Consider the following 14524-nt stretch of genomic DNA (forward strand, 5'->3'; position numbering starts at 1 on the left):
TCCATTTTAAAGTGAACGTAAATGTAGCACCTCGCATTAATAAAAACCATGACATTCCAGTGAAATGCTACGCTCAATAGCCATCATTGGTTAAGCATAAAAATTTCTCGCCGAAAGCAATATTCTTACGTCTGATTTCTCAAGTGATATTAGTTTTCTTCTTCCAGTTGCTTGTTCTGAGTTTTGAACTTGCTGTTTTATGTTAAGCACTACTTTTGTCTTATTTGGGCAAGACTGTTACAATATTGGTTTGTGTGCCTGAGGTATTACGACATTCATGCACAAAAGTAACAAAACAAAAGTAGATCATAATTGAAAAATGACATTTAAGGTCTTGTAACGTGCCGCTTAAGAATGAGTCATCGCGCGAAAAACGGTTCCAGTAAATAAATTATAAAAATTTAGCTTTATTAGATTATTATTATAACAGCATGCGTTTCGTACTTTTGCCTTTGTCTGTCTGCAGTACGTTAAGGAAGGAGGAGATTTTTTGGGGGGTGGGGGGACGGGCGCGTTGCTGTCAAAAACAAATATTCGGCGGAAGCCATCCGATTTCTTTTGATAGGAGACAAGGGAGTGGTCTACCAACTAAAAGTTAACACACTGTATAAGAATAGACCAACTTTTCCCCCAGCAGTTATGATGGAAATTTTCCGTGGTTTTAGTACCCCGCGGCGAGTGAACGTTGGAATACTGTAGTAACTTTGACAAACATCTTTATACCGTATGCACTGCATGTACATTTTAAGCGTGTCTGTGCGTAATTCAGCATTATTCCAAAAGTAACTGACCTACAAAACTTAACTGGTTCCACCTCTCTGACCTTTTTTTTTTCCAAATTGGCCCGCATCCATCTATCCAGCTTTTCCTCTAGAACTGAAGTACAAATACATTGAGCTGTGCCAACTACAGTTTATTGTATTTCCAAACTCTGCTCGTAAAGTTGCAATCCATAGTCCTATAAATTACATTCTACTGTATGAGAAGATATCTGCGGGGATCCTGGGTTCTAATGCCATTGAGAACCCTAAATTTTGTTGTTTAGGCTGAACGAGGGCACACTCAGCCTCGTGATGCCAAATAAGGAGCTGGTTGATTAAGACGCCGAAGTGGTGCCCGATAAAAGGCTCGCAACAGGATGAAAGCCATAGGACATTTATTTAACGACACATCAATAACACGGAGCCATTCCCCAGGCGGGAGTCGATGACGCAAAATGTGCTTTAATAGGCAGCGGCGCTACTCTGAAGCCATGCCCTCCTTTGTTCCGTTTATGTAATATTGAGAGGACGTTCAATCCTGCTCATAGTTTTCGTAATACTGTTTTCCGTTCTCGTATCTATTGTGATTTGTACTGCGCCACTCGATCCGACTATCCCGGAACTCGGCAAAGAATTGTTTCCGGGAGTATCAATCAACGAGAACTCCCGTTCGCAGGAGCAGCTTCGTTTCGTGGTGCGGTCTGTTTGTACGCCCGTTAGAAGCTAGCTGTTTTAGTGGCCGCCGCCATTGCGGAGGCCGGAGCAGCGGAAGTTGCGGCGAACAGTTATACAAGCCGCGGCCTAAAGGCGCCTCGTGTTCACAGCCACTGCCAGTCGCCATGTACTCCAGCTGCGTCCTCACCTTTGTTCTCTCGGAGGTAAGGGCAGACCACAGCAAGAGCCTTGTGTTGCGCTGCGGTTCAGACCTTCGTTATCACTGGCCGGCTTCAAGGGCAAGACCTACTTGCTGGGAATATTAGGCCTACCTCCTTTTTTCTACTCCAACGTCTTACGGGCCAAGTCACTTACGCAACTAATTTCAGTTCTCATTGCAGCAAAAAGGAAATAAAAATACTGCTCCTATGCATATGTTTCGTTCCATTGCCCATCGATAACAGCAAGATGATTTGGCTCCAAGCACCAGACGACAGTATTTCTTTCAGCCCGATTTACAACCTTATTTGGCCATTTATTTTGTGGCTACTAGCTGCTGGTAATACAGTAAAGTGTTTTGTCTTAGTAGTGTGCTTCCTTTGTAGAATAAATTAATTGTTGAACGAACTTGCACCCCCCACAGCAAGATTTTCCTGCTGAAGAGCCGACCCGTGTACGGAAGATGGCTTGAAATTATGTGTGTGTCCTCGTTCGTTGGTTGGCAGAGGAGGCTGAGACAGCTATAATCGGCAGGCTACGTTCTGTTCACCTAGATTAGAGGAACTTACTTGTAGTCTTTGTATTGAGGCAGATTGACCCTCTTCGTTGCTGTCAAAGTTGTGGTTTGTTTCTAAGTTTGAATTGCCTCAACAAATAGTGGGGTTGTAGCAGTTGTTGACTTTACCCAGAACGTACTTGCAAGAGAACTTTTGGATGTCAAAAGTATTGGCCGTGTTTCCACTAGAATTTCAAGTGAAATACACTGTGACAGGTCCACAGGGTGCAGAGATAATTGTGGAATGAGCACAGCGTACTCCGCGTGACGCCAACATCAGAGGTTTTCAGGTGACTACTGTATAGTGCTGTTTAAATTTTGAGCTAAGGCAGAAACATCGCCATTACATTTATTTTTCCTCCCTTTTACACGTTCCTTTATTAACAGCAGTCGCTAATAATTGTTGCTGCCACGGATACAGAGCTAGAAAGGCCTACGCCGAAGGCGAACATGTTACTCCCTACGTTTTATATACCACAGGTAATAATAGTAGTAAGAGGTAATTTTTGTGTGATGAAAAATATCGAAATACTATGTATGTAATACACAGTTAATGCAGTAGGAGTAATTTTTGTGACTGCGTGGACATGTATTTACGGGACTAGATGAAATCACTGGTTTGGTAGTATACTCCGTCAGTATGTTATGTGTAAACAAAATTCGGACAGTGTTCATCAGTTGATAAGTTTTGTATGTAAAAGTCTGCGTAATTTCCTTCCTACTATAAAGATATGGAATCTACTGTAATCGAAAAATCGACGAAAAATATATACAAGAATAAATCTCTTAGTTTGCTGCTTGTTATAGCCGGTCACGATGTCTTTCGGAACACTTTAACTTTGGCGTTCTTTGAAGTATAGAACATTGCCACCCAGTAACTTCGGTGTTCTTAGAAGTATATAACATTACCGCCTCAGTATACTTCAATGAAACAGAGTCGGCATTACCATTGGGTGCAGTATATAACCATAAAATGTTGGCTATCTCTTCTTTTGTCATTAAAAAGCGGCATGCGGTCTGTGAAACGTGTTGCCGATAAGCGAAATGTCCTTGCGTTTCTGTTAAGTTTTAAGCGAAGTTCATTATAAATATCGCTTGCAAATTGTCAAGATACTGTAAAACTCGTGTAAGAAGTTGACGCAACTTATGGATCGTACGTGTCTGTGTGATGTAATGACACCCAGAGTCTACAGTGTCACCGAAATATTTCACGTTTGTACCGATGCTACGCGACCCAGGAGGAAATGTTGACAGTAATCATGTTCTGCACTTCCGAACGCTCACTCGGCAGATATAGTCTCCTAGTCCCATCGTTCGCTGTCCTAGAGTAGAGACCAGGACGAGGTATCTAAATTAACTGACAGTTGAAGACATACTTGAAGACAGCCGTTGAAGATATTTTATGTAGAAAGTGCTGCACAGCTTCGTTGTAAACCACGGAGACGGCCAAAAGCTGCTGTGATGTGTGTGTCCAAAGACAACCATCTTGAACTATGGACATGACATCAGGTTGAAGGACATACCTGATTCTGAAACCTTGGACACAATCAACATGTAGCGGATACATTTTACGCAGTACGAGAGGGGGAATCATTCAAAAAATGGGAAGGACAACACGTTTATTTCCCAGCGGCATCCAAGACTAAAACTTTGAGTCTACTAGTGATAAAGATATTTAAGGCTCGAACGATAGCTGATTTGTTGTTGTGTTTATTCTTATTTAAAATATGCGCTTTGAGTACTTTGCGTGTGTCGTCGTTGTATTAACGTTCTAATAGCAAGGAAAAAAGTCGCCACATTACGTCATTGTGCCGTAGGAAAGCCCTTGTAACAACTTACCATTCCGCTGAAACGCGTAACTCAAGCAGATGAGGGAGGAATTGTTATTGTATGCATCTATCATTTGAATGCTGTTTGCGGGATATTGTGTCAGCTTGATGAAGCTAAATATAAAATGTACCCAAAGATTTGCTCATCTGAATGGGCTTATTATGGGAAATATCCGCTGAAATAGGTTACTGAAATTTGTGACGACTGACACGGCTCCCCCACCCTGGATTGAGACGTTATTAACTGTAATTGGTTTTAGAACAAAAAATGTTGTCGCAGGCATATCTTCGCAGCTGTCAGATGTTTCTCTACGCTTAGTGACCTTTCTTCGCAGTAGATAGGCGCTATTATTGGTTGAAAAGATTTAGCACGTACCGTTCCATAACAAGCCCGACTACGGCCATTCGGACGTCGGAGGACATCCGTACATATTGGCTAATTTTTCTTATTCCCAGTGTACCTGTATGCTAATGACAAACACCGAGTTAGCTGCACCTGCTGTGGGTACGTATTCAAACCAAGAAGGGACAAAGCAGCTCAGAGGCAGACATACCAAAGGCGCGGATATTAAGTGCCGGAACGCACCTGTTCGACCATATTACAACCCTATACCGTGCGCGCCGTAAAAGTATTAGGCTTCGTTTCTCGAAAACTAGTGATTAAACTTTTAATGAGAGATTTTTTTCTTTCTTTTTTTTTTTCTTTTTTTTTTTCTTTTTTTTTTTCGCAAAATACTGTTCAGAAATCAACTACTGCCAGTCAGAGTTGAAACAGTTGCATTGTCGCTGCTCGGTGAATGTGTCCAGTATTAATAAAGCATTTAGGAATGGATTATGATAAAGGTATTCCTGGGCCATCGGAGTCGTGCGCAATTGCGACTTATCGACATTTAGTAAAAGCAGAACACGATGCGACGTGAGACACGGAGTGAGATGTTTAGTAAATGCATTAAGTCATTTGTCTTCTGCTCATTGAAAGGTAGTCTGTAATTCTGGTTCAAATGGCTCTAAGCACTATGAGACTTAACATCTGAGGTCATCAGTCCCCTAGACTTAGAACTACTTAAACCTAACTAACCTAAGGACATCACACACATCCATGCCCGAGGCAGGATTCGAACCTGCGACCGTTGCAGCTGCGAGGCTCCGGACTGAAGCGCCTAGAACCGTTTGACTACAGCGGCCGGCTGTAATTATGGAATTCATTACTGCTCATTGAGAGGTGTTACAGTTGAATTCATTACTAGAAATAACCAACACATCTGAACACGAACGTCTCTATAATACCTCTTCACGAAACATTAATTACGTCTGAAGGGTTTGACAAGCACGAAGACAAGCAGTGTACGGATGTCCTCCGACGTCCGAATGGCCGTAGTCGGGCTTGTTATGGAACGGTACGTGCTAAATCTTTTCAACCAATAGCGCCTACCTACTGCGGAGAAAGGTCACTAAGCGTAGAGAAACATCTGACAGCTGCGAAGATATGCCTGCGACAACATTTTTTGTTCTAAAACCAATTACAGTTAATAATGTCTCAATCCAGGGTAGAGGAGCGTCTACGGGCAGACGTTATCGTGCTGGAATGTAAGGTATGATGGCATGCCATGAAGGGCAACAGAACGGGGTGTAGAATATCGTCGACGGACCGCTGTGCTGCAAAGATACTGTGGATGACAACCAAAGATGTCATGTTATGAAAAGAATTGACACTCACAGACCATCACTCCTGGTTGTCGGGCCGTACGGCGGGCGACAGTCAGGTTGGTATTCCACCACTTTCCAGAGCGTCTCCAAACACGTCTTCGCTGGTTGTTGGGGCTCATTTCGAAGCGGGATTCAGAACTGAATACAATTCTACTCCACTCAATGAGATTCCACCCCAAAGACGTGTCTGGAGACACCCTGGATAGTGGTGGGGTACCAACCTGACTGTCGCCCGCCATACGGCCCGAGAACCAGGAGCGATGATCTAGGGTACCATTTCATTCCATAGCCGGACTGTTTGGTTCTCACGCATGGCACCCTTGCAGCACAACTGTATGTCGGCGATGTTTTACACCCCGTTTTGTTGCCCAACATGGCAAGCCATCCTGGGCTTGCATTTCAGCAACATAATGCCCGCCCACACACGGCGAGAGTGCTTGCCAAACCGTACCCTGTCCAGCAAGGTCACCGGATTTCCCCCAGCTGAGAAAGTTGGGAGCATTATGGGCAGCGCCCCCCAACCAGCTCGGGATATTGACGATCGGACGTTCCAGTTAGAATTTGGGTCGATTTCCTTCAGGACGTCGTATAGAGGTGGACCAAAGCGTTATTGACTTGTTCAATTTGTGAAGCTCTTTCTCTTGCACAAATTATGAGTATTTGCGTGTTCTGGCTCGGGCTGGTGGCTCCAAACAATCCGACCGCAGCGCCAAGGTAACGGTGAAAGAAGCGGTTGGCCCCTCTGCGGTCTCGTCCCAACGCCGAGTGTGCATTTCACGCTGTTTGCGCGACTCCTTCGCTCTGTCATGATAATGAGCTTCTCACGTCCGCAGAAACCGTGTTGCAGGCTGCTGACGCCGTTCCGAGAGCCGTGGCGTTGTGCGTCCAACATCTTTAAATGTCGCTTACCCTCTTTCGCACAATCTTACCTGCAGCAAGAACGTTTCCTCGTTGGTAGCTTTCTGCAAACAGCAGAATGTTCACTATTTGTGAAGTAATGAGGGGAAGAATCTTATTCCACTTACCTCGTATTGTATGTTTACAACTACAGATGTTTCCAAAATGAACAACCAAAATATAAAATATTTATGACTGCATACGTTGATTTTTCGCACTACATGGGTATTCACACTTAGATCCGCCAGGTTAGCCGAGCGCGCTAACGCGCTGCTTCCTGGACTCGGGTAGGCGCGCCGGCCCCGGATCGAATCCGCCCGGCGGATCCCCTAGGTGAATACCGGGCTGGTCCCCACGTCCCGCCTCAGTTACACGGCTCGCAGACATCTGAACAATTTCGCACTATTCCATGGATTACTAGTCGCAGATAGTTGGGGTACACTAATTCCTTCCCGGGGGATGCGGGGTGGTGGCACGAAGGGCATCCGGCCACCCCTTCAACTAACATTGCCACATCCGATTAACCATGCCGACCCTGCGTATCCGCGGGAAAAACGGCACAAGCGAAATAAAGAAAGAATGGGTATTCACACTTAGAAAAATATTGGGACATTCAACTTACGTTAGTAAAATACTCCGGGCAATTGTGCCATAATCTGAAGCGTTTCTTGGAGAATGCCATCTGACACCAAACTGTCACATTCGAACCTAATAGAGACCTCGGATAACCTGCAGATCTGTCTGTCCCGACAGCCAGGTCTTCTTCTTTTAAATCTTTCACCTCATTTTAATGGTAATTCCTAGTAACACGTATCGTAGACTACAGCACTCTGGGCTACACTGCCTGACATGAAACAAAATCGTAGTGTGCCAGTACGCTACTTGCGGTAAAACTCTTATCTCAGAAAGACTCCACGGACTCCTCAGAAATGTCTCGGCGCGAAAGTGTCCGTCCGCCCATTAGTTCCAACCCAGGACTGGACATAGGCAAACACCAGTATCAGTACGCAAGTTATGAGGCGCTGTGGTACGGCGCAATACAGTATTTCCCTTCCGAGAAATGTGACCGACACTGGGGACTTAAATTAAAGCCTCCGCAGTCGTGTAATCCTACTTTTTGTTGCTAGAGGGGCTGTGATGGCATCTGCCTGCACATCACCGATATGCTATGAGACTAGGGAGAGATCTCTTTAAGATTCCAAAGTGTGGTGTAGTCCAAGGGGTTTGAGCGTTTGCAGCGGTCTTTATCCTTACCGTGTGATTTTCCTTTTTTTCTCAGTATGGAAGAGACAAGACCTCATTGAAAAACAAGCACGGGGGAGGGGGGAATTCTGTAATTGCAGCGACCTAGGAACACGAATCGCCTTGGGCAATGTCATCTTCGAGGCAAGAATGTTTCGTCCGAGCTAGGGATGTTCGATCATGCTAAATCGTCAATTTCTTATCATCGATGCTACACGATGAATTTATAGAACGGCGTAAGAAGCAACGTACATCTAATACGTATTCAGTAAATACAGCAATAACGAACATTGCATGTCCTACAACTTTTTGCATGCAGAATGCAAAATTACATTTTCAAGAGAAGTTTGCCCTTCATTCTACTGCGTCGTTGACAGCGTATGTCTTGCTTTTGAGAAGTTTTCCAGAAGTGACTTTGTGACTGTACAGTTTAAACACTTCAGAGGGTTGTTTTTAGGAGCTTTGAATAGATAGTTCTTATGTTGGGGTTCCATACTTCTAAGCAAATCTTTCTAAGATCTAGAAGGCAACCTTTCAGTCTGTTTCTGTTCCTGTTCAGATTTTTTTGCGCCGTTTTGTAACGTTGCTCTGCAAATCTGATTTGGTTTTTCTGCTGTCCCGTAACGTATCGACGGTGTTGCCCATCTTCAACGTTTGAACTGCCACAAACGAGTCCCTGATGGTTTAGATTCGAACATGCTAAAGCATCTTGAAAGCGTATAGTGTTGAATCTACGATCAAGCAACGTTGATGTGGCTAATATTTTAACTTGTTCAATTGATAACGTACGTTTAATTTATGTTATGATGTTACTATTTAGATTATCTCCGTAGTATTAGTTGCATGTCATATTTTTATATTCAGTGTACAACCTATTGGGATTACTTTAATGCCTGTAATGTATTTTTTCCTACTGAAATTTCATGAGTAGCGATATAAGACTGTCACATCCATCTGCCAGATGTATAATTTCTGCAGTTATTAGCGTGGGTGCCGACTAGCATTATTAATCCCTGGATTCAGCTACAAATATCTTTTATTCGTGTAGAATGCAGAACTGCATCATGGGGATACTTCTTGAGCTAGGCCTAGTTTGAAGACTCCTTATCTTATCAATTGTTGCTTACGTTCTTTAAACTACATTACAATCCATTTCACAGCAGTAATCGGCTCTTGTCTTTTCAATAGTTTTTTTCCACTACAGAATTGAGCGCTTGACGAGTCTTTCTTCCAAATAGTATTTCTGCCCCCTTAACCACTGCGCTGGCGTTGGGTTCAGAAAAAAATTACTGAAAGTGGGTGAAAATAGCCTGCTTCGTTGCCAACATCGAAGGTCGATATTTTGCCCTAAACATCGATGTTTAGAAAGCTTCTGTATAGGTATTGAAACATCGATGTTTAATCATATTTTGTGAATTTAGGTGACCATCGAATATCGTTAGACCTCAGTGGAATCTCATTCTTTGGCAGACAGCAAAAGCCCGACGTCTGGAATCGTGTGGCTTTGAATTAATTTCAGCCCCCCTGTTTCTTTAAGTCGTGATTGTGAGAGTGGTGGGACCAATAACGTCGTCGTCAAATTCCTTTAAAACATATTCGCCATCCTTACGATGAGCGAACAGTGTGAAGAAATACAGGACGGGTTTCATGAGAGCAAATCTAGACGGGTTTCTAGCCTTTTATGGGATACGAAACGTCGGTGTAGCTCTTCGAGCCTGGCAGTACGTATTAGTCGGCGTAGTGGATCTTTCTCGACTTAGCGTCCACTCACTGAAGCGACGGAAATGAAAAGGCTGACAATAGTACTACAGGTGCACTTGACAGTGGCACAAATGCTTGAATCTGATCGATAGTGCAGAATAAAATATAAATATAATTCTAACCGAACAGTCTTAAAGGAGATGATGATTTTGTCTGCTACGTATGGTGCTCTAGAAGTATAAGTATAGTGCAATAGAAGGATGTTGATGGAAAGTTAGATTTAAAGGAAATGAGGAGCCTCCCGGCAGAATCGGTAAGGAGAGGAACATGTGGAAAACATTGACTAAAAGAACGACAGAAAAATAGGACATGCAGATACTAGCTTCCACGGTTCTAGGTGGGTCCCTACACCGTAAGAACTTTGAGGAAAGACTGGTATTAAAACAGTGTAAGTGCCACTCCTTGATGAAGAGGTTGGCACAGGCGACGAATTTCTTGGCGGACAGCAGCAGACCAAACAAGAGACTTCAAATGAATCTGTAAAACAAACTGCGTCCTCTCCTTTGTGTGCCACGTCATCTTGGTAATGTTGTTGGGCTTTCGTCGTTTCCGTTGTGTCCTCACCCGCGTGCCGTTTACCCCAGTTCGCCGGCCAGACACCGCAGAGCAGGTGCAGTAGTGCGCCCTCCCCTCCCATACCCTACCCCAGCCCTACCGCGGCAACTTTTAGCCAGAGCCTCGCCCCCCTTCCCTTCCCCTCCATGTTCTGCCACAGACGGCGTGGCGTGGCGAGACGAGGCACGCTGCAAAAAGTTTGCTTTGCCCGCTCAGATTCGCCAATCCACGGCCCGGACAGATACTGCTCTACTTCTCGCTGCGGTCGCGTCTGTAGCTTGAGACTAGGTTGTACCAGACTTCGTCAGAGTTGTTTCTTTTCCGATCATTCCCCGTGCCCTTTCATGCCGGTCCTACCCGGAATTTTGCGGGTTTCATGGTCCAGTCATCAATTTTAAAAACATTTAGGTGTTGTGAGTACCGATTTATTTATCAAGATCGCTACGTTAACACAATTACTGGATTACTAGTTTCGGCAAAACGTACTACTATCTTCAGATCCTTGAAAACAGGGCAGTTGCATCATACAATGCTTAAACGCTTCCGTGACATTAGGAAGTACGAATGGCACGAACAATACATATACCTGCAGCATGAAGTTGTATACACGAAGTAATCTCAACGGCAAAGTTTGCAGTAATTGTATACCTATCCATAAAATTCAGGTTTGTTGAAAAGATGCACTGCATTAGGTGTCCTGTGCATTGGGAAGCTACCACATCGTTTTTCGAAAAGATGGCGTTCTAGCAGTTGGCGGATAGGAGAGGGAGGGAGGGCTGGGGGCAATGATTTTACCAGACAGCGAGCGCAGTTGAAATTACACAATTAGGTAGCGTCGCAAGGAGAATTGCAGCCACTTGCCGAGTGTAACAACACTTGGATTTTCCAAGTGGCACAAGGACGGCTCTCACGATTAACCGTAAACAGTAATGCTCGTAACATTCTCAAAATAATGGAACTTGACTAACATACGATTTCGTGCCCCTCAGATTCTGAAGCGATTTCAGATTTTCTTCGTGGGATGTTTGTCATTGAAATTGGCAGTCTCTAACCATTGACGTAACTTTTTCAGTGCCGGCCGCGCTGGCCGTGCGGTTCTAGGCGCTACAGTCTGGAACCGCGTGACCGCTACGGTTGCAGGTTCGAATCCTGCCTCGGGCATGTATGTGTGTGATGTCCTTTGGTTAGTTAGGTTTAAGTAGTTCTAAGTTCTAGGGGACTGATGACCTTAGAAGTTAAGTGCCATAGTGCTCAGATCCATTTGAACTATTTTTGAACTTTTTCAGTCCCTGATTAATGTTATGCCGTTTTGGATCTACTGTGTCTTATATGGAGGAAATCCAAAAGAACTATCTTTGGGCAGACACTTTGAAACATGATTTACATAAATAAGTTTATCATTCAAACATTATTAGTGATTTAAAACAGGTAAATCATTATTCAAGGTTTACGTACTGGCAAAGTAACCATTCCCAGAGTTTTACATTCCTTGACTTTGTCTCGATAATCAACTATTTGCGCTGAGAGTGTGAATAAACAGCAATGCAAAAACAATCGAGCACACTGTGTTAGTAAAAAACATGTTCCATCTCTAAATTTGATTTATTACAACCGACGTACCGCGGAAGCCGCAACTAAAAAGTAAAGGTGGCATACATCTAAAATCTGTTTGTCATCTGCATCTTTTGACAAAAGTAAATTAAATATACGAACGTAAATCACATTCAGCGAAAATTCAGGCAACAAAAATTTATGTAAAAATCTAATTGGATAATAATCCTCGCCGACCCAACTTCCAAAGTACTACTTATCGATGTTACGTCAAGTAATATGAACCTGCAAAGACATATGCAAAAGTCAACAAAGACCACAGCATTTTCACCTGCAAGTAATTACACCACCGAATCGTTATTGGGAGCCTTAAAACCAGGCTACGGTTATAATGAACACACATTACGGAAGTAAAAGTAAACAGAAGACGGGTGAAACATGGCGTCGAGCGCTCTCAGCCAATCAGTAGCGATACCATATTTGGGTACATACTATCTCTGTAGGCTCTGTTGTGGACGGTATCTTGGGAAGCTTGTCCTGAGCACAAAATTAGTCCAAAAGATGGCACTGCAGTGTGTGGCATGCTCTTCGCTGCGTTCGCAGAGAAAAAGCATCCCCTTCAGCTGAGGAGATAGCCATTGGATTGTTGCGGCATCATAGAGGGAGGGGGGGGGGGAGATGGAGGTGACTGGCAGCAGCAGACTTCCCTTTCTACATTCCCACCGGCACGTGCTGCACCTGCGTTCTTTCCTGGTCGGTAGGCTTCTGTTGGCTTCCATCGCGTCTGACCAAGTGACCTTGCACTCAGGAGGGGCCGCAGTGCCGGTGAGGGGCAAGAAATGCTGCATAGGAATAGTAGTTGCATCGTTTAGTGTAGTCTTCACTCTCTTCGCGTGCAGACGTAAGCAAGACTGACAGGCTGTTATGTGTCGGCAACCCATATACAGGGTGTATCATAATTAATGGCGTGAACGCATACAGTTGAAAGTACACTGTACTAGAAGCAAAAAAGTGTCAGTAAACATAGGGTCGAAAATGCATACCTTAAGAGCTACGAGCAATTTTTCGTCTTCGATACTGTGAAGCAAATCTCTTCTACTGCAAGATCTTTGCTTTCCGCATTTTGGATAGTATGGACCAAAACAAGAAAAAATGTCCAGTAAACATTTGCTCTAAAATGCGTACCTTAAGAGTTATGAGCATGTGCTCATCTTCGCTACTTGTAAACACAACTCTTCTGATGAACGATTGCTCATAGCTCTTAAGGTATGCATTTTAGAGCAAATGTTTACTGGACATTTTTTCTTGTTTTGGTCCATACTATCCAAAATGCGGAAAGCAAAGAGCTTGCAGTAGAAGAGATTTGCTTCACAGTATCGAAGATGAAAAATTGCTCGAAGGTATGCATTTTCGACCCTATGTTTTTTGCTTCTGGTATCGTGTACTTTCAACTGTATGCGTTTACGCCATTAATTATGATACGCCCTGTATATCCAGCGTGTTGGGATCCAGCTGATGTTCTTCACTGTGACCTTCCCTTTGGTGTGAGCAACAGTGCTTAAATGTTGCCTGCTTAAACTTTTACATCCATTTTTTTCGAGCCGCCTCTAGCGTGAGAGCTCCAAATCCTGTAATATTCCAGTCTCTTCGCGAAATGTGTTTAATATGTTGTCGGGCTCTTTTTGTAATGTACGGTCTCGGAATTTTTACAGTAAACTTTTGTCAACGCTACTCTTAGGAAAATGTGCCACTAGAAGTTAGGTATGTTAAATGAAGGGACGAAAAGCGTCACTTCTACTTTGATCTTCTCTGTTATCCCAGTCTGGTGAGGGGGTTAAACTGTGTAGCATCCGATGAGAGCAGAAAGGGATATACATGTTTTGCAAGTATAAACTGAATGTTGAGTTTTTTAAAACTTGTATTCTTGGTATTTTGTTATCTAATTCATGTAGGCTTGTATGTTATCACGGCGGCGTTGCATTCAAAAGCTATGAAAATTTTAAGGTCGGGTGACGTGTGTGGGATCAAGTGCCATATTGCGGCAGGACGACGACGATCTCTCTCAACAGTTCATAGCTGAATTCTCACGCGCTGTAGTATTGCCCAGATGGCGGCTACAAAACCTGGCGTATTCTGTCTTCTTGTCACGTTTTGTTATCATTATATATTTCTGTTTCCCATACCATTTGGTAAGAAATGAGCTCTCTATATTCGCCATTGGGTTCTGTGGCGTCATCTTCGAACTCTCAGTACGCCGCCACTGCCCGTTGAACTGAAAACTTGTCACTCCAGCCTGTTGTCTGGTGCAGGTGGACTATATCAACGTAGCAAGGAGAGCCGAATACACGAATTGACAAGTATAACAGAGGACACGTGGCGCTGCCGCGACATGCGCAATCTTTGGCCATGATGATTAATGTATACCAACACAATGATCGATTGGTTAGCAGCGAATATTGCTGTTTATTCATCAATTTAGATATGTAGATGTATATGTCTGTATGTGTATGTATGTATGTATGTATTTATAAAACTTTTTCGAACGCTGCTGCAAATCTGTTTTAATATTTAATCTCTATTCAGAGAATGTCTAAAAATTAACGTTGATAAACGCAAACTTCCGACACGTTAGCAAGCGTGTGCCGACAGTACCATAAAACAGGACTTGAAGTTGAAATGTATTCCCTAAATGGTGAGAATAAACAAATTGCGCGCTTTTCTATCGCAGGGAAATAAGTGACGTTGCTCTGGACCTTGTTTTCATTTGTCGGAGCACAAATATTTTCTCACAG

At 43.6% G+C, this 14524-nt stretch overlaps 1 protein-coding gene across 1 annotated transcript in view; it reads left to right on the top strand.

Annotated features, from left to right (window-relative positions):
• The window catches only part of LOC124619328 (protein numb), a 238225-nt gene that overhangs the window by 3994 nt on the left and 219707 nt on the right, over positions 1-14524 (top strand). The gene's annotated exons all lie outside the window — the stretch shown is intronic.

The sequence above is a fragment of the Schistocerca americana genome, chromosome 6 (genome assembly GCF_021461395.2).
Source record: "Schistocerca americana isolate TAMUIC-IGC-003095 chromosome 6, iqSchAmer2.1, whole genome shotgun sequence".
In the NCBI taxonomy this organism is placed as follows: domain Eukaryota; kingdom Metazoa; phylum Arthropoda; class Insecta; order Orthoptera; family Acrididae; genus Schistocerca; species Schistocerca americana.